The sequence below is a fragment of the Chelonia mydas genome, chromosome 2 (genome assembly GCF_015237465.2).
Source record: "Chelonia mydas isolate rCheMyd1 chromosome 2, rCheMyd1.pri.v2, whole genome shotgun sequence".
Lineage (NCBI taxonomy): Eukaryota > Metazoa > Chordata > Testudines > Cheloniidae > Chelonia > Chelonia mydas.
In genome coordinates, this window is record NC_057850.1 from 41,317,603 (window position 1) to 41,337,082 (window position 19,480).

Consider the following 19,480-nt stretch of genomic DNA (forward strand, 5'->3'; position numbering starts at 1 on the left):
CAAGATTTTCTTTGCATCCACAAGCTCTAGAAACATTGTTTTTAAATGCAAGTTGAGAGTCTGATCTCATCATGGGACTCCAGGAGCTGGGACTCTAGGCATGGGCGTATAATGTCTATGCCTTAATCCAGTGGTTCTCAATCAGGGGTATGTGTACCCCTGGGGGTAGGCAGAGGTCTTCTAGGGGGTACGTCAACTCAGCTAGATATTTGCCTAGTTTTACCACAGGCTACATAAAAAGCACTAATAAAGGCAGCGTAAACTAAAATTTCATACAGACAAAATGTGAAAGCAAGCAATTTTTCAGTAATAGCGTGCTGTGTCACTTTTGTATTATGTCTGATTTTGTAAGCGAGTAGTTTTTAAGTGAGGTGAAACAAGACAAATTCAGCTCCTGAAAGGGGTACAGTAGTCTAGAAAGGTTGAGAACCACTGTCTTAATCTGGCCCTACCCAACATGGCTTCTTTCTCTCCATGACACCAGTCCCCCCATACTCGCTAAGCCAGATGGGGCCATGTAGAGATGCATATTTCAGCCCTACACAGCTCCTGTGCTGGGGGAGCTCTCCCCTGGGTCTGTTATGGTCCCTTCAACAGCCCTTTTGTGCCGCCTCTGAGGTACAAAAGAATGGGACACCTGGGATGATCCTGACCCCATAAAAGTGCTGGCAGTGTGTAGTGAGCACCTGTACCAATATGCATTCCTTGTACCTCAAAAAAGAGACAGCTGGCCCTGGAAGAGGCCCTGGAGGTTTTTCGCCTTCCTCTGTAGCATGGGGCACGGGTCACTCCTGGAGGATTCTCTGCTCCTTGAAGTCTTTAAACTACGATTTGAGGACTTCAATAGCACAGATATAGGTGTGAGGTTTTTTGCAGGAGTGGTGGGTGAAATTCTGTGGCCTGCGTTGTGCAGAAGGTCAGACTAGATGATCATAATGGTCCCTTCTGACCCAAATATCTATGAATCTATGAATCTGTGTATTGAGCACCATTACCAATTTCCCTGGACATCTACCTCAAAAATGGGATGATCCTGAAAAAGTGGCAACCCTATATTTCCACTGAATGCATGCGATGAAGTGAGCTGTAGCTCATGAAAGCTTATGCTCAAATAAATTGGTTAGTCTCTAAGGTGCCACAAGTTCTCCTTTTCTTTTTGCGAATACAGACTAACACGGCTGCTACTCTGAAACCTATACCTGAGTGTAGATGACAGGTGGGGCCAGAACCTGGCCTTAGAAATTTGAATCTGTGTATGAAAAATAGAATTGCAACACAATGCACTGTGAAATCGGATAATCACAGCCTCATTTCTATTGTAGCATAACAAGCACATGCACTTGTGATAACTTAGACTACGATTTAATCACAGGTGTTTTTAGTTTCAGAGGGGTAGCCGTGTTAGTCTGTATCAGCAAAAACAATGAGGAGTCCTTGTGGCATCTTAGAGACTAACAAACTTATTTGGGCATGCTCGGGGGTTGCTAACTAATTATGCGACCCCCCAAGCATGGCCAAATAAATTTGTTAGTCTCTAAGGTGCCACAAGGACTCCGTGTTGTTTTCAGTGTTTTTAGTAAACTCATGGACAGCTCACGGGCAAGAAACAAAAACTCATGGCCTGTGACCTGTCCATGACTTATACCATAAATACTCCTGATTGAATCTTAGGAGGAGTGGGGGGTGTGACACCAATGGCCGGGGGAGGCGGAACCCTGGGGGGCCCACGGCACCAGCTGCTGGTGTGGGAGAGGAAGCCCGGGGGCCTGGCGCTGGAGGGGGAACGCCTGGGGTCCAGCAGCTGCCCTGTCCACCGCCATTGGGGGAGGCCCTGAGGGGCCAGCAGCTGCTCTGTCTGCCCCTGGGACTGCTGCTCAGGCAGTCCCCTAGGGCCAGCCGCATTGGCCACTGCTTGCGGTGTGGCTGGCTGCGGGGCCACCTGAGCGGTTAGCTGCAGAGCCGCTCCAGCAGCGGCCAGTGGGGCTGTCCCCAGGGCCTCCTGAGCAGCTGGAGGTCACCCTGGCCGCTGCACAAGTCATGGAGGTCACAGGAAGTCACAAAATCCATGACTTCCGCGACCTCCGTGACAGACATGGAGCCCTAGTGATAACCCATTTTTGTAATGTAATATTGAGCTTTCTGGTTGTAGCGACGAGATTCAGCCGCTTTCCCCCCCTCTTTGACTGGTTTATACTTTATCTTTAAATTTCCCATTGTGGCACTAAGACTGGTGCAGCTCCGCCAGCAGCAGCAGCAGTTGGAGCTCTGTAATGGACAAGGCCCTGGTAGCTGCCAGCATTTTTACTACCAGGCTGTCTAGACTGGCTCTGAGCAGGACTGTATGGTGCAGTCATTTTCCTTGTGGTAGTCCTGAGATCAGTCTGTGAGATGGTTGGATAAGGTTATCTTGGACTGTCTGGTTGTTCTCAAGATGGTTTATGGGAACAGAGTTAAGGTTATTTTAGGGATATTGACTGCACAGGTGCACTCTTTTAAGTTTCAAACACTTTGCTTAGGGTTCCTTTTTTAGATAAAGACAGCCCGGAACTTGAAATGTCTGTCTTCTTTTTCTTCTTTATTATTTGTATTACAGTAGCACCTAGGAGCCCTGCTCCTGGATCAGGACTGCACTGTGCTAGGTGTTGTACAAACACAGAACAAAAAATGGTCTCTACCCCAAAGAGCTTACAATCGAAGTAGTGTCAAACCTGTCTAACACTGGTGATTTCTGAGAAGACTACAACGTTCTCACAAGGATTCTTTTGGCATAAGTGAGTGATAGATTGCTAGCTCAGGTTAACCACGTTTCTTGCTTGGGAATAAAATATTGAATACCAAAAGCCCACTTCAACTAATCAGTCTGTACAACTTTCATTGTTCTTTTTAAACAAGTCCATAGAAATGATGGGGCCAAACCGGGGTCCACTGAGAATTGTGAGAATTTTAGTATTTGGCCCTCTGAATGGAGTTCAGACGGAAATAACAGACCTGTGGTAGCTGCAGTTCTGTAGCAGTGTGAGAAATGTTTCTAAGAAGTTGGCAGTCATGGCTGAGTTTTACTTTTGGTAAGACAAAATAAACAGATGGCTATATGGATGGATATGGTGTCTGAGTATTTGACTTGCACAGCGGCTGAAACCTTCGCTCTGTCCGCTTTGTTTGCACTAGCCAGTATAAAACAATCTACATACCATAATCTGAAAGGAAAGGTCATCCCAAAGGTCACAGGTTTTAAGGGTGCTACTTCAAAGACATTTATCTCCTTTACAACACCATTAAGTCTCTGGTAATGGTCTATTGTCTTTCATCATCTCAACCTCTTCACCTGCTTGTTTACTTTTACCCAAACGTCAAAATTCAAGGCACAGTGTAAACAGGTGCTTGGTGGAGCATGCTTGAATGAACACACTCCACGCTGTTTAATGACAAGTGGTGAAAAAGCTGCAGGCTTTTACGAGAGTATCAGACTGTAATTGTTACTATTCTGCTCAATAGAATACCTTCTCTGCTTCTTCAGAAACCAGAAGTTAATCCTTGCAGTTTGCTACCGTCTTTTATAATCAGGCCCCTATTTCTTGGTATAAGAACGTAATCTAATCTCAGGTCTCCACCAATCTGCATCCTCCTTGTATGATCTGTTTCCAGCTTTCTGCTAATTGGCCATATTGAGAAACTGGGCATTGCCACTTGGGGAACAACCTTCACCTCAGCAGAGCCAAAGAGTGAATTTGTCTGTAGTCCCTTGAGATTATCATGTTCCTTCTTTCTTTAACCTATTATCTATGTTAAGGCCAGACTGCACCATCACCACTGGCTTATAAACCTTAAGGCAAGAGCCAGATCCTCAGCTGATGTAAATCAGCCTAGCATCACTGATTTCAATGGCGCTAGGCTGATTTACACCAGCTGAGGTTTTGAATGTCCATGTGAACCTAAGAGAACTACCAGTGACAGGTAAAACCTTGCTCCCGGGTAGGAATTATATGAGCGGCTATCCTCATTTCCTGGTGTAGGTCACCATTGCTGGATTGCCAGGCGGGTTCTCTTCAACCTGCTGAGGAAGGTGATCAGACAATACTGGGATGTCTCAAGCTGTATCCTTTAGACTCACATATTCAAGTGATTACGACTCTACTGTTTCCTGCTACCCCTGCCTCTGGCTGAGGTGAACAATTACCATGCCTAGCAAGTTAAACCGAAGTTTCAGGTCATGCACCAGGGATGAGATCAGCCCCTTATGTCCACACTGCCTTTCAGCAGGGGCATTTCAGAAAAATTCTGGGGGAGGCAAAGCTGTGTCAGCATATAGAAAACTATATGTGATTATATCAGACAGGGAATGGATCACTTGATAATTGCCATGTTCTGTTCATTCCCTCTGAAACATCTGGCATTGGCCACTGTTGGAAGACAGGATACCGGGCTAGATGGACAGTTGGTCGGACCCAGTATGGCCATTCTTATGTTCATATCCTGCAGTCTGGGCTTGGGGTGGGGAGGTGAAAGGTGGACAAACTAACAGAACATATAGACCTATGAAAATTTGGGGGAAGGGCAAATCAAGGTATGGGGTGGTGGCAACTGCCCTGCTTGCCCCACAGCAAATGATGCCCCTGCTTTTCAGCAGCCACAAAGTATACTATCTGCAGCTTTGCCGAGAAACATTTTTGTCTCTGCCATATGCTCCAACACTTCATTGGGACGCTGTGACCATCACTTCACCCACAGGAGAAAGCAGGGTCACCCTTTAGAAAGACAGGCCTCTGTCTATCTCTGACTTCCAGTCATTTAACTTGTCATCCATCCTATTTTCAAGGCCCCTTACCTCTTGGTAATTAAGCAGCGAACAAAATTAAAGTAAACCATCAGAGCCAAGAACACTGAATGTTTTCTTTCTCCATTCTCTGAAGGTGAATCTAGAGACTTGTGGAAGCAGGACTGGGAATGTCTGATGCTTGGGTGGGAGAGGGGGATCAGCTGGATAGAGAATGCAAGGAAGGGGATCCACTGTGTAGGGGGGAGTGGAGAAGTTTTGCTGGGTAGATGGAGGGAGTCTGCTGGGTAAATGGCCTCCTTAGTGTGGGGGGGCTATTGGGAGGGGACAGGAAAATTGGGAGGAGCAGAGGAAGAAAGGCTGCTGGGTATGTGGGAGAGGCAGGAAGGAGGAGTCCACTGGTCCCAGCTGGGTATGGTCATGATGGAGGCTGGAGTGATTAATGGGTACAGCTTGAGATGTCTTTTGAGTCCTCTTGGGTGGCTGGACTTGTGCTTTACCTGGGGTAAAATAGTTCTTCCTTCATTCTCAGCCTTTATTATGAATTTACCTATGGATCCCTGAGTACATCCGGACAGCTATGATTTCCAACCACTATGAATTACTTCTTAAATAGTTCCTCTAGCTGGTTCCATCCATGGATATAGCTGACACATTTTCCAAGCATATTATAGGAGCAGCTGGTAGCGCTGCCTGTAGTTAAAGTTGCCCAACACGTCCCATTTTAAAACCCTGCTTTCAGTTGATAACTTTGCTAAATTTAACTATTCGGGCTGGAATTTCCCATGCGGGTATCTGCCTCAGGCTGAAATTTTGGGGACAATTTCAGCTAAAACAGTTCAGCCACTTCTGAGAAAGAGATTAGGGAAAAATACATTGTTTTGCCCATGTTAAAAAGAAACTTACAATCATTTCATTAAGAAGCTGTAGTGTGTCCATGCTTTGGAACAGGGGCTTGAAATTTGGCCGAGGAGGGGCAGGGGAGGCAGTGGTGGTGGGAATGTGTGCTTTGCTGCTAGCATAAAAATTCACTAAATTTGGCCAATTTATAAATAGCCTTGGAAAGATTAGATTTTTATCGGGTTCACTACATACACACAAACTATTGAAAAAATATTTCCAGTGTTAGTAATAAAAATTTACGGATAGGAAAAGTGAGAAAAATGCTGCTTGAGAATTTGTTAGAGTTTGATTAAAGGCTATTTACTGTGTATATTTTGACCCATGATGTTAACAATTTGTGTTTTAATGGTTATAAACTTTAGCTTTTTGAATCCGAAGGTGTACTGTCAATAAATAATTATTGTTTGACCTCTCTCCCCATAATTTTCCACAACTGTGAAAATTTAAATGGATAAAAATGCTTAAAACCCATAACTCTGTGCAACTGGGAAAATTTAAAATGTATACAAATTGCTTGAAAATAAACAGTGAGATTATCTATTGAGATTATAAAATACAAAAATTGAATTCTGCCAAGTCTAGTTATAGAGCTGGGAAACTCACTGACAAAAATAAAAATTTCAGTCCTGTGAGAAGTTCTGAATTGAGATGAAAAGTCAAAATACCAGCAATTTTTGAGGGATGTATATTTTTGTAGAAACGCAACCTTAATTCTGACATTTCCTAACTTTTGAGCTCAACTTTGCACCCTTAGTGACTTTTCAAAATAACTTTTTTATAATGTATATAATGTACATAAATATGTACATTATGTAGGTAAAGTGTGACAGATATATAAATGGGTGTGGATATATCTGTACATTGCATAGCCTTGGAACTTTAGGTTTGCATTTGTCCTGTAAGAAGGGAGAGATTTTTTTTTTAACAGGAATTCAGTGTTATCTAGTGGACAGTTATAAGCTCTCAAAATTTCAAACTGTTTTGGTTTTGATGATTATAATGAAAAGGGTTTGTTTCCCTAAGCTATGCACAAGAAGATCCAGTTACACACATATACAATTCATTTCTGGGACTTTATAAGGACACTGGAAACTCTGGTGTCTGTTTTACTGGAACACTATTTTAACTGACTGTACACTGTGGCTGTATTTACTTATTTATTTGCATTATAAGGCTCGGAATTAGACTCTTGCGGTCACACAGCCCCGGTTGCAGGACGAGGGTCTCAAATTGTTACAGCTGAACTATCAGCCTATTTCTCTTCTCGTTCATGCATTATTCATTTTAATTGGAACAATGCAGGAACATTTACTATAGATAGGAAACAGATTCTTCTTCCGAACTAGTCTCTTTCTTGTACTGCAGCCCTAACTACTCTTCTGACAGTGCTTAAAATCTGAAAATCCAGAGGCCAGATTCTCAGCTGGTGTAAAGCGGTACAGCTCCATTGAATTCAATGGCATTATGTGAAATTACACCCACTGAGGATCTTGCCCCATATTTTTAATTATATATAGGAAAGAGTGAGGCAACATTTCCAAAGCCCTGGAAAGACGCACTTGTTAAATGCTCCAAGTAGATATTTTTAGAGCCTTGTCTCTTCAAAAGTGAAAAACTAGTTATTTTTTTTCAGTTCCCTGCCAGCACACTCTTGAAACTGGTATAATTCATAATTCATTAAGTGGAGTCAGAACGCTTCACTAGGTGCATAAAAACCTGTGAAAATGTGTCTAGCGGGATTCTTCCCAGAAAGCCGAGAGCATTTGTTTTGCTTAATTTGGATTTTTGTCCTGTAGCTTCTTTTCACTATTGCTCCAGTGTAGCTAAATGAGTTATTTATGAATCTTGATGTGGCTAATTTAGGGTGAACATGTTAATAGTCAAAATTAATGTTCTTTCTTTTGTTCTTTCTTAACCGAGAACAGCTCAGGGGCAACGAATGCCGGGAATTGTGCATCACTCTGATGGAAAACAAATAAACACTTCAATAACACTAATAATGTCAGTTATCTGCCATAAAAAGTGTCCATCGTGGTGTGCCAATGCAGTTACATGCTATGTGACCCACTGCAGGGAACAGAGCATCCAAAATGAATTATTTTGATTTCATACCTAACACCTCCCCTCAGAATGTTATCTGGCCTGCGTTAAATAATACTCTCTGAGCTCCAAATACTTCACTATGGGTACTGTATGTTTAAAATTCTATAATTGTAGCCAGCTAAGAAAACAGAGAGAGACCAGCAGAAGGAATATTGACAGTGCTCACCAAAACTAGAAAGTTTGGGGGAGTAATCATACAGTCATTCTGAACTGCTCCCTGACTGGGTTTTGAACTAACTTATTTCCAAATAAAAAGAGGTTAGCTTTGATAGCTACTCCTGTATCTTTGTTTCTTACCAATAGGAAAAAGGATCCAATATAGTCAGGAAATACAATTCTGTTGTATGTGCCAGTGTATTCCAACATTTAATTTGATCAGCTATCAGAATTTTTTGCCAATTATGTGACTTCATAGTTCACAGATTTACTAGTTTATTTTCTATATTCTATATAGAATAATATTTTCAACCGATCTGGTTCATTTTAATGTGTGGGTTATAAGATGCATGACACACATTTGTCCCATGTATTTTATTTTTAAAATGGCCTCCTTTGTTGCCCCTGTAATTCACAGACACAACAGGGTCATTTTTGGATTTCTAAATATCTAAATAGCAAATCCGGTACTAAGGACAAATTAACTAATGTCTGCATGCAAAACTGTGGGTGTAAGATGGGAGGCCTAGTTAACAACAGACTGAAAATCAAGCACTTACTTTAAAAGAGTTAAAAATTAACTAAAGAGTGAATTCAAACCTACCAGCATTTAACTCACCACTATGTGTATGTATTCACATTATATACTGAATAGTTAAAAAAATCACTAGAAATAGTGGTTAATCTTAAGTAACAACAGATCGGTTAAAATGATAATGAAGCATATCTAGTAAGTGCTTTAGTTATAAGCAATATTCACTGCTTTGAGATTTCAGTAAGACGAGTACCAGTATTTTCAGCTGCTTGAGTAAATGCAGAGATTAGGGGCTCAGGAGGGAGGTGCAGGGGGTAATAGTGAAGGGGGTGCAGGGATTAGGGGCACAGGAGGGGAGTGCAGGGGTTGGGATGAAGGGGGCACAGCGCAGGGATTAGGGGTACAGGAGGGGGCAGGTGTTGGGGTACAGGAGGAGGTCAGGGGTTGGGGTGACGGGGCATGCATAGTGCAGGGGTTAGGGGGGAAGGGAGTCTGGGGAGCCCATGGGTCAGGGGCAATGGGGGTGGGGCGGCACGCCCACAGGGATCAGGGGCACCAAAATACAAGTTTGCCCAGGATCCCATTTTCCTTAAGGCTGGTCCTGGTACAAGTAGCCTGTTGAATGCTCCAGCTGGGACTGAGTGTGAGCTTGATAGTCACGTCCAGATCCCCTGAGCGCTCAGGGTGCTGAGACCTCCAGGAGAACAAGCCTGGGACGTCGTTAAGGAGGAAGATACTCAATCTGGATTTTCAAACTAGGGCACAGCACTGGCATAACAGAGGCCTAAGAACTACCAAAATGGTCAATGAGAGGCCAAGCCTTTCTAAACCGGAGATTCAGGTGTCTGCATCAGTCTGGTGGGATATATAGCCTGAAAGGCAGGTGGCCTGATGGTGAAAAGCTTTGTTAGACATGCATGTGCACTATCATTTGTTGTGGCTTTGATGGTATTTAAGTGTAATTTGAGAGGCAGATACTGACAAAAAGCACACTCCTTTCCCTTCTAACTAAATACCTGTGTAAAATGGCCTAGCAGATAATCATTGGCCAGATCTGTTCTACCACTCGGTCACTATGTGCTGAAACCATGTGAATGGTGGATGTTGTAACCTGGAGAATTTGGTATCTGTGCCCCTGTGCTGGGGCCACTTTATGCAGCACCGCTGGCACAAAGTGGCACTAAAGTCCATGTAGCTGGCCACAAGAGGTTAATCCCAATGTTGGGGGACTCTCTGGTGGCATAGAATCAGTGCCAAGACTTCTATACCCCTTTGCTCTTGTGGGCAGTATAGGGGTGTGTCCAGGAGGAGGGGGAGTGGCCAGGACTTATCTGCACCCTGGTGAATCCCAGTTACCCTAATGGTCCTCTGGGAGCATTGGTGGTTGGCATAAATTGAAACAATCTTGTAGAGAGAATCAGTGTATGAGGAGAAGGAGAGAGAGAGAGTCAAAAATAAACCCAGTTTGTGGGTCTATGGGACAGGGAAGATGATGGAGCTGTCAACAGCAACAGAGAAAGGAGAGGGAAGGATGATACTGGAAGACTGATAAAGAGTTCCGTTTTTGACATGTTTTGAGTGTAGCTGGCATGTGGCATCTAGGAGGGGATGTCAGAGAGACAATAGGAAATGCAAGTGTGAATTGATGGGGAAAGGTCAGGGGAGGAGAGAGAGATCTGTGAGTCAATAACAGAGCCGCAAGCAACTCACAATTTCATTGAATAGTCTGACGGATAGGAGAGAGAATAAGACCGAGCCTTGTTGGAATCTGGACACAAGAGCTGGTTGAGTAGAGCTGCCTATCGTGAGTGAAACCAACACAGAGTGGCCCTATTGACTCCTGCCAGTTGAGGGAGGCAGGCCAGCAGAACGTTAAGGTTGCTACTGAACAGCACTGACAGATCTAGTAGGATCAGCCTGGGTGTTCAACTTTTGGTTAGAAGTGGCTATAAGGAAAGTGCTGGCAGTGCTATATCTGTGCCACAGACATGCCAGAAGCCTGAACAGGAAAATTTTAGGATAATGCTAGGGATCAGATGCTGCTGGAATTCTTTTATAGCTGTTTTCTTCATAACTTTATCCCAGTAGGAGAGCTGGGAGACAAGGCAATAGTGAGATTTCAGCATCCCACTGCCATTGCAAAGAAGCCCTCAGTACTTCCAGTTGTTGGATGACAAGGGACTACCTGTTTCAATTTATTGAAAATGGACACGGAAAGATCTGGAGGAGATACAAGCCAAGAGAGTTTTAAAACTAGGACATGCAGGCCTGGTTCTTAGCTATGCTATAGCAACTCAATGAGATTCTACTGCAGTCACTGCCAAGACAAGATCAGCATCATACATGTTGGCCACGCAAAATGGTTTCACTGTGGTGGAGACGTTTATCATCTTTTAACGAGAGCCACAATGCTGTTATTGGATGGATAGTCTCAGTTGAAGAATTTCAAATCTGGAACATGGGACTGAGCTACCTTTTTTGTGAGAACATTTCCACCCTGGAGACATTGTCATTATTGGTGACAGCAGGTGATCCTGGGTGAACTTCTCCTCCCATGTCACTAACTGATTTTGTTCTAATCCCTGTTTCACATGCACAGTCATGATGAAAGTTCCTGTGTCTTGGTATCATTTGTTGAGACTCAGACCCCACCCGCATGTTTGAGTTTCTTCTTATTAATGGTAAGGCCCACATTTTGGAGGAGAAGAATGGCAGGGTTAAAACATAATTTAAGGTAGCCTATTCTCATTTTCTAGTTAATAAAACATTCCTCTTTGGAAGGAATCTGATAGAGATTGTAGATTCTAGGCTCTTCAAGATGCATTCGTCTTTCTATTCATTCAGTAAAGTATCTTGCACATTTCTGGGTGCTGTATTAATAAAATTAATATTAATAATGAGTAGTAGATTGAGATTATGTATGGCTTTTCATAGAATTTATAGCCTGCCTTACTATTCCATCTTAAAAATTATGGTTTGACAGACTTAATTTCTCTGCCAAGCATCAGAAGGTAAGAGTTTGTTGCTGGTGCTTTTGTTAGCTGGAGGTTTATGTAAATGCTAACTTAACACAAGTGAATTGGGTTTAGATATTCATCACATTCCTACTTCTGCCTGTTACCAAACAATAGAACAATGAGATATGTGAATTAGGAAGCAGTGGAAAAAAGGACAGCCTTCTGCATTAATCATATGCCACAATATGAAAGCATAAATATATGTTCAATATCCAACCCCCCAAAAAGGATTCTTCATATTATTGAAGTCAGTGTAACTACTCAAATTCTTAAAGTTAGGCATGTACTTAGGTGTCTTGTTGTACTGAGACCTTTAATAATTCCTTTCCACCGTGTAAGTAAAGTATGTGGGAAGTAAAGTTGTGCTTTTATCAAGGGTCATAACTTTTAAAGTATAAGTAAGAACATTCAACAATAAAATACAAAATTGAGGGGATGGGAATCAGAAATATTTTTCTTGAGACTGAAAGCATGACTTAGGCTTTTATAAGGTTGGGGTGGTTTTAGTTGATTTAAATGTAAATCATGATACAATCAGGTTGGATTTGCTTGCTTTGGAGGGCAAGAAAAAGCTGTGAAACCCAAGCTTCAAAACCAAATTAGGGTAAGATACAAAAAATAAAAAATGTTTGACACTATGTCACGTAATGTTCCCTTTTCAGTACTGGCATCCTGTAGAGCTGATCTTCCCCTCAGCTTCCACAAGGAAGGGGGCTGTGGTGGGCTCATGATAGCCAGGGGGCAAGCAGCCTGTGTAGCAGTGTCCACCACTCCTTGGGACCCTGCAGAAGACCCTTCAAGAATGACCACTGGGGATCAGGATCTGCAGGGTTTGGCTGGTGATATGCCTCATAGCATTCTTCTTGCTACAGACAGTGAACATCCAAGCAGATTGCACCTAACTCAGTTCTCTTTCAAGCAGCATTAACTAGATCTTTGTGCCCTCAATCTCATAAAACTTATATACAGGGGCAGGGTAGCTGGAGTTTTTCTGCTAGGGAGTGGAGGGGCTAGAGAAACAGTACCAGAGAGGCTGACCCTCTGCAGAACTGCAGTCTCCTTTCCCTGTGCATCCCAAGATCCCCTCCCAATCTGCCACCCTTCTGTGGTGGTTTCCATGGGAGGGCTCAGTTGGGATCTATTGATGATTCTTGTATTATGAAGAAAACTCACTCTCACTTTGTGCTGATTCTCCTGGTTTTACACTGTATTTTCTGCCTGCACTACTTCCTTTGTGCCAATGAGTATAGACTGACTGCAAACCCCTAGTTGAAGCTACACCCAGTGTAGACTAGACTCCTGTAGGCACAGAGCCAGTGTATTCAGCTCCTATGAATCTCTCCCCATAGCCTCTGGCGCAAGGGGTGTGTTAGGAGCAAAGACGAGTCTGATCAGGGTGCTGAAGGGCAGGGCAGGGGAGTGGCTGGTATGTGATGCATTCTGGCTATCCCCAGCTGATGGATGACCGCTTTGGGAGTGGGACCCTAGCCCATGGGCACAGCTAAGAACACCCCCCTAGGCTACTTTAACCTTTACGTGAGGTTGGGACTAGGCAGAAAATCAAGGACTCGTTGCTCCCTGATGCACCTCTCCCCTTCCCCCACTGCACCCAACAGAAATTGGCTGCAGAAGAGAATCTGGCCCATCAGTTTCAGTGGAGCCCCTTCTGATTTACGCTGGTGTGAGACAGGAACCAGGCCCTTTGAATGAAGATTATTGTTAAATTGTGTGGGATCAGAACAGCTGGCCTAATGACACCTGAATCATGACCTACGGTGAGAGTCATCTGTGTACAAACTGGTGTCACTGGAAAATAATTCTAAAACTGCAATCTAAAGCAATGTGGAAACTCTGCATACCAGTGATATTCTTCACGATACACTGCAGATCACTGCACTTTGGAACACCACAATTCAAATGGAGTCATGCTAGTGGAATAACACAAAAATGACACATATTGCAGTAGTTTTATGCTCTCAACAAAATGTACCCCAAGCAGAAGGAATACAAAGAGAAGGAGGAAGGGAAGTATCTGGCTATTTAACTGAAAAATGACTTTTCTCTGCAATCACTTTCTGTCAATAAAATGCTTATTTTCTGACATGTCAATTAGGTGATTCAAAAGCCAGATGACCATTGCCTTCCATTTAGCACTGCTCAGCTGGGTTAAATGTCTTAAGTGTTTACCCTTTATGACCAGTGGCATGTATCTGTTCTTAGTCAAACTGTGCTATGCATGACATGTTTGCCTGTAGGTTCTCTCCTAAGGTAAAGTTAACCATGATTATCAGATTCTGAGAAAAATGGTAGATTAGGACAGTGGTTTCACTGACAGCAATGGATACAGCTCGTTGTACAGTAATGTGTACTAGAAATATGAAACAGATGAGAAGAATTCACATAGAATTAACCAGCCTGTAATTTAAAGTGCTGTCATTAAATGGGATCATGTATCCGTATTTGGTACTTCAAAGGCAACCTCTCCTCTGTAAGGCCAGTTATTAGTGAGGAACATTTTGTCCAGTATCTGAAGCCATTTTTAAAAAGAGCCGATTACAGCCCCCAGCCCCCTGTTATAATGAAATTATGTTTCTTAAGAATATCTACGGCTTAATGCGTGTCTACCCAGAACTACTGTTGACTTCAATGGGAGTTTCAGTTGTGGAATCTTGGGAGAAATGCCCCAAAAGATAATAGAAGGTTAAACTTTTTTTTAGTTTTTTTGCACGTACAAAGCTATCTGTTTGCACATAAAGATAATGCAGATTGTTACTAAATGCTCCTTAAGGGTAAATGACTCCTATTTTTATGCTTAGCAGGGTGGCTCATTAGTGTATTAAAAAGAAAAAGGCTAAATGCTGAGCATGTTAGAACTAGCATAATGCCATTGAAGTCAATGGAGCTATGCCGATTTACACCAGCTGAGGATCTGGCCCAGGTTCTTTTGATTGGGAAAGTAAATATTTTTCCTTTCCCATTTCTGGCCTGGATTAAATGTGGAACATTCTTTTTTTTTTTTTTTTTTTAAAAAGAAGTCAACACAATAAACACTACCCCCAACCAAAAATCACAGCCTCTGAGAGGAGGCTTGCGCAGTTCTAGTGGGTCTGTAGAACTCACCCACGCAAGCACAGACAAGTCAGCCAGAGCCTACCACTTAGGTGAAGCATTCCTCAAGCACAACAGGCTTGAAAGTGTAGTGTTCGAACCCTCGAGGCAAAACAGTTCAAGTATCACGTGCATATTAGAGACATAATGGAGTCAAAATACCAACTCACCTCTAGGTACCACCAAAGTTCCAGAAAGTAAATTAGTAGCTCGACTTGGCTGGTAGCCCCCAAAATACAGGATGAGTTTATCATATGAGCGTTAGATATGACAACTGTCAGTGCAGATGGCTCTAAAGCTGGAGTAGCCAGCCAAAGGAGGATCACCGAATATCCGGATGCCTGGATGTTGGAGAGCCAGTAGAGTGGCTTCTTTGCCAAACTTGCAACTGGCATAAGAAGGTGTGACCTCAGAGGGGCATGTGGTCAGGACTCCATTACATCCTGGTGCACAGCAGATCCAGGAGTGAGGAGCACAAAGATTTACATTAACCCTCTTGAGTTACATGGGAAATTGTTGCTATCCCGATCACAACATTCCAGACAATATGTCACCATAATAGAATGACGTTTTCTTCCTCTCTTTAACTATGCTCAAACTGGGTTTATGAAACATAGATCGAATACTAGTAAGCTCAGAGAACAGGCTGCTTTGTCTCATATAGAGAGAAAGAGAACAAAGAACTCTCCAAATAGCAGCAATATTGCTGCCTGACTGTGTTCCCTGTTGCACTTTGGTTTAGCAGTAGCCTTCCATCAAGAATCTGATTTTTCAGGCCTACTGATTGAACCAGTAGATCCACAAAGGCCATTGGACCCATAGCTTATCTCACCCCTGGCCTGCCACCATGCCCTGTCTGCACCTATAGTGCTTCAGAGAAGAACATAGTTCACAGAAGGTGTCGCATCCCTCTACAGAGATTCTCATTGTCCTGCCCCAGTGCACAGGTACCGTGATGGTTCTGATCCAGTTAGCATCTCTGCATCCAGCAAAGTGCTCCAATTGTATTTCAAAACATCCAAATTTCTCCTACTTTTAGCGGAGGAAAGGGGGAGATATCGATGTCTACCAAGCCTCAAACTAATCAGAACTGAGTGGGCTCCATTTTTTTGCTCCACCCTCTAGCCCTGGCTAGAGAAAATGGCGCCTCACAGAGGGGCGAATGGTGAGGCCAACCTATTTGAATTAGTTATAATTAAAGAAAAAAAACCTTGTTGCCAACTAGTGCCTGAAATGAATACGAAGACAAGCCAGCATTAGTGAGGGTGAGGGAGTTCGCTTTTGCACTCGTTCCTTAGCTTGTTTAAAACCATGGAAATGAAATGAATATTGACATCTGGAGGGAAAAAAAATCATGTTGCTATTGTGCACTCTTAATGGCTACAACAACGGGGCCTGGGATGTGAGATTTCATTTAATTAACATGCTCATGAACCTTATTATCAAGTTGAATGTGAATTCTTCTTGATATTATACTCACTGTGTTGCCTGAGGCTGGCTACAGGAGGCCTTAGCCCTACTTTCCTGTAAAAGCTACTTCCACATTCCACATCCCAATTACTCTGAAGGGCATACCCAAGCTCCCCATAAAATCATGCTGCAGTCTATGCAGCCTTTAAATGCTATTCTACATGTGTTTCTGATCATAAAATCAGATTTTCAAGGTCAAAATTATTCTCCAAGTGGAGGCTGAATTATAGCCTAAAACTTTTTACTTGAGTAGAAAGCTGAAAATTAAAATATGAAGCACCTGAAAATTCACTGCATTGCTTTCTTTATTTCTGTTTGAAGCCAAGGCTTCATATATATTGTACTGCAGTTCCTCTATGCTTATTCAGATTGTAAGGTCTTTGGGACAGGGACTATCTCTATCTGCCTAGCAAAATGGGTCCACAATCTTGACTGGGTTTTCTAGCTGCCGCCTTTACTACAAATACGTGATAATAGTATTAAATTTCAGGTCTTGGTTTTACTGGTCAAGATCTTGAGTGGTGGAAGTATAGAAGCAATAAACAGGTCCTCTGTTTAGGGATGTCTCTTCGATGTGCCCCTCCTCAGCTCCTACATAACCTGATTAGCGTCAGTTAAATATTTGTGTTGAGGAGAGCTTGCCCCCCATCCCATCAGCAGGACTGTTTAGTGGTGAGGAGGGCTGATGAGCAGGAGAGTTTTGTTTTGGCTAGAGCGAGTTTGTGGACCCGAGCTGGAAGGCTCCCTACTTAATGCCATGCTCCATGAAAGCTCAGTTAGTAGTCACTGAGTTTTCTGGTAGGTGATCTGCTGTATGAATGGGTGGGAGCCTGTGTTCGGGAGTGGGGTAGGAAGTGGGGAAACTGTGTTCCACTTCAGTTGGTTTTGCCTATGAGGCACAAGATTGGGGTCCAGCCTCATGTGACTGCCTAGGGACTGCATACCTGGCATGTGTCCTTTCCACACACACAGGTGGGGATTGGCAGAACCTTGGCTCTGGCAGCACAGCTGAGGCAGCAGAGGGGGAGAAGAGGCGAACTGCTACTGGTAAGGCCGCTAGCGGATTACTTATCCATTAGGAGCAATTGGGGAGCGGGAAAGGTTTGTGGTTGAGGCACACTCCCTTTGTTGGGCTGTGGGATAGCTGTGCACGGCTTCTCACACAGGGCAATGCCTTGAGGCACAGTCTGGCCCATCGTACTTTCCAGAGGTTAACGCTTAGCTCCGGCACTGGTGGCTGGTTGGTTCAACAAGTTCTCCTTTTTTTTTTTTTGAAAACACTGTTTTGTCGATGTTGATAATAGCTAATGATTTACTACATAATATTCTCTTCTCAGCTACATTGCTTTTCTTCCGTCCGATGCTCCCACTAAACTTCAGTAATGTAAAACAGTTCGCTGGAACACGGCTCCGTACTTTCTCTCGTTTCTGGTTACTTACTAGGAGTTGTCACTTTGAATCCATGAGAATTACAGAGAAAGATGACAGATTCCACAGGCTGCCCATTTCAGAGCTGGAGGAAATGGATACTAAACACAACGTCATTTAGATTTAAAATAATGGCTCTTAAGCGTTCCCTGTTGTTTGTAATAAATATAATATATATAAACTTCAGCTTGCGGCTGAAATCTAAACTATCTGTTTTAAATGAATGATAACATAAAACATGTCATAATTCCTGGCCCATTAGTAGTGATGAGGCACAAATTAACATTCCAGAACCTGGATTTAGTGAAACATACCTAGCCATTGAAAGCTGAAAGCATTTGAATTCTGAATGTAAAATTCCTATCGCCCGTGGCATATTGCAGTTTAATATCAGTACTTTCTTGTAATCATTTCTTGCTTTAATGTTAACCTGGACACTGATTATCTCTGGATCTGAAGATGCTTTTTGTTTCCTGATAATGCAACCCCTGAGTAGGATTTGTGAGGCCGTTATCTATCGATCAGCAAAGACTAAAAGCCGCACTCTACTTCTACGCTTCACTTCCGTTCCTGATAGAGAAACTAAGCCCTCTTTATCCAGCCCTGTATTAGACAGTCAAGTCTGGCAGAAAACTGTTTGTTTGGGGCCCACTGCCTTTATCAGTGAAAACCAGCAGGTTTCCCTAAATCTGAAGCTCATCACAAGGTGATACGTCCAAATGGCTCTGAGAAAAAACATCAAAAGAAGTGTAATGCCATATCCAGAAGCAACTGACAGGCAGGGTCATCACATACAAGCTTTCACCGAGCAAAAACTATTAAAGTGGTGAATGCTTGAATTGTGAAGAGATATGTATCGCCAGGGTCTGACATAATAACATCAGAATTCACTCACTGCACTACCAGGCTCTAGGAAGTAATCTTCAATACAATTTAATAAAAAAAAAAAAGGGGGGGGGGGAGAAGGAGAGGGAGGAGCAGACACCAGTCTTCAGTTTCTAGCCTTTAAAATCATTCACCCAGGGTGAATCTGCACCCATCCTCATACTAGGAAGACTCAGATGCATTTGATTCCTGCATCTATGACAGTCAGTCAAACTGTATTATGGTTAGAGCTGGATTTTTTAATCTTCATTTCATAAACTCATTGGTATTCCATTAACTTCCCATTATAACTTTAACCAGCTTTTGGATAGTCTTTCTTTGTCACTAGTTGTTTGCAGTAGCGCCCACAATGGGCTAGGCACCTTCCAGATGTACAAGAAGGGATGGTCCTTGCCCTGAGGAGCTCACAGTCTAAGGATGGACAGAAAGGCAGGCCAGGGGGAACAACAAAAAGGTTTTCTATACAAATCTGCCTTAATTAGGGGAAGATTGACAATTGTTTTTCTAGTAGGTGCTATAGATAAACAAGCCGTCCTATTTTATAGATAGATAGATAGATAGATAGATAGAAAGAATACCATCTACTGACATGTAAGATATGTAGCATTGTTAGTAAGTTGGTAGTTCAGTAAAGTTGTGCACTGCAGTAGCTTCCCGATGAAGCAACTCTTACCAGAGCCCGTATCCTAACAAAAACTGTAAACGTTACAGGGTAACTGTCAAGGATTGAGACACCAAATTTGATGTCTAGCAACCCAGTTTCTGTAATCTCATCAGTTTAGGTTGCACACTCTTTGGAGCAGGGACTCTATCTTGCTCTGTATTTGGAAACGTCCAAGAGCTCACTCAAGGGACCAATATCCATGACCTTCTTGACTGCTGAATCCCCAAAATGCCCTCTGGCTCTACCACAGGCTGAGTGATCCAAGAGAAAGGCTGCATCAATGACACAGAAGACCACATGAAAAAATTCCCCAGCTCTTTGGCTGGCAGTTGTGGAGCTGCATAGACAAAGGAGAACTTATGAGAGGCCCTACCAGGGGTTCTGGAGGTGGCTGGAATACTAGCTAGCCCAGAAGGAGACTGGGAGGCGTGTTCAGA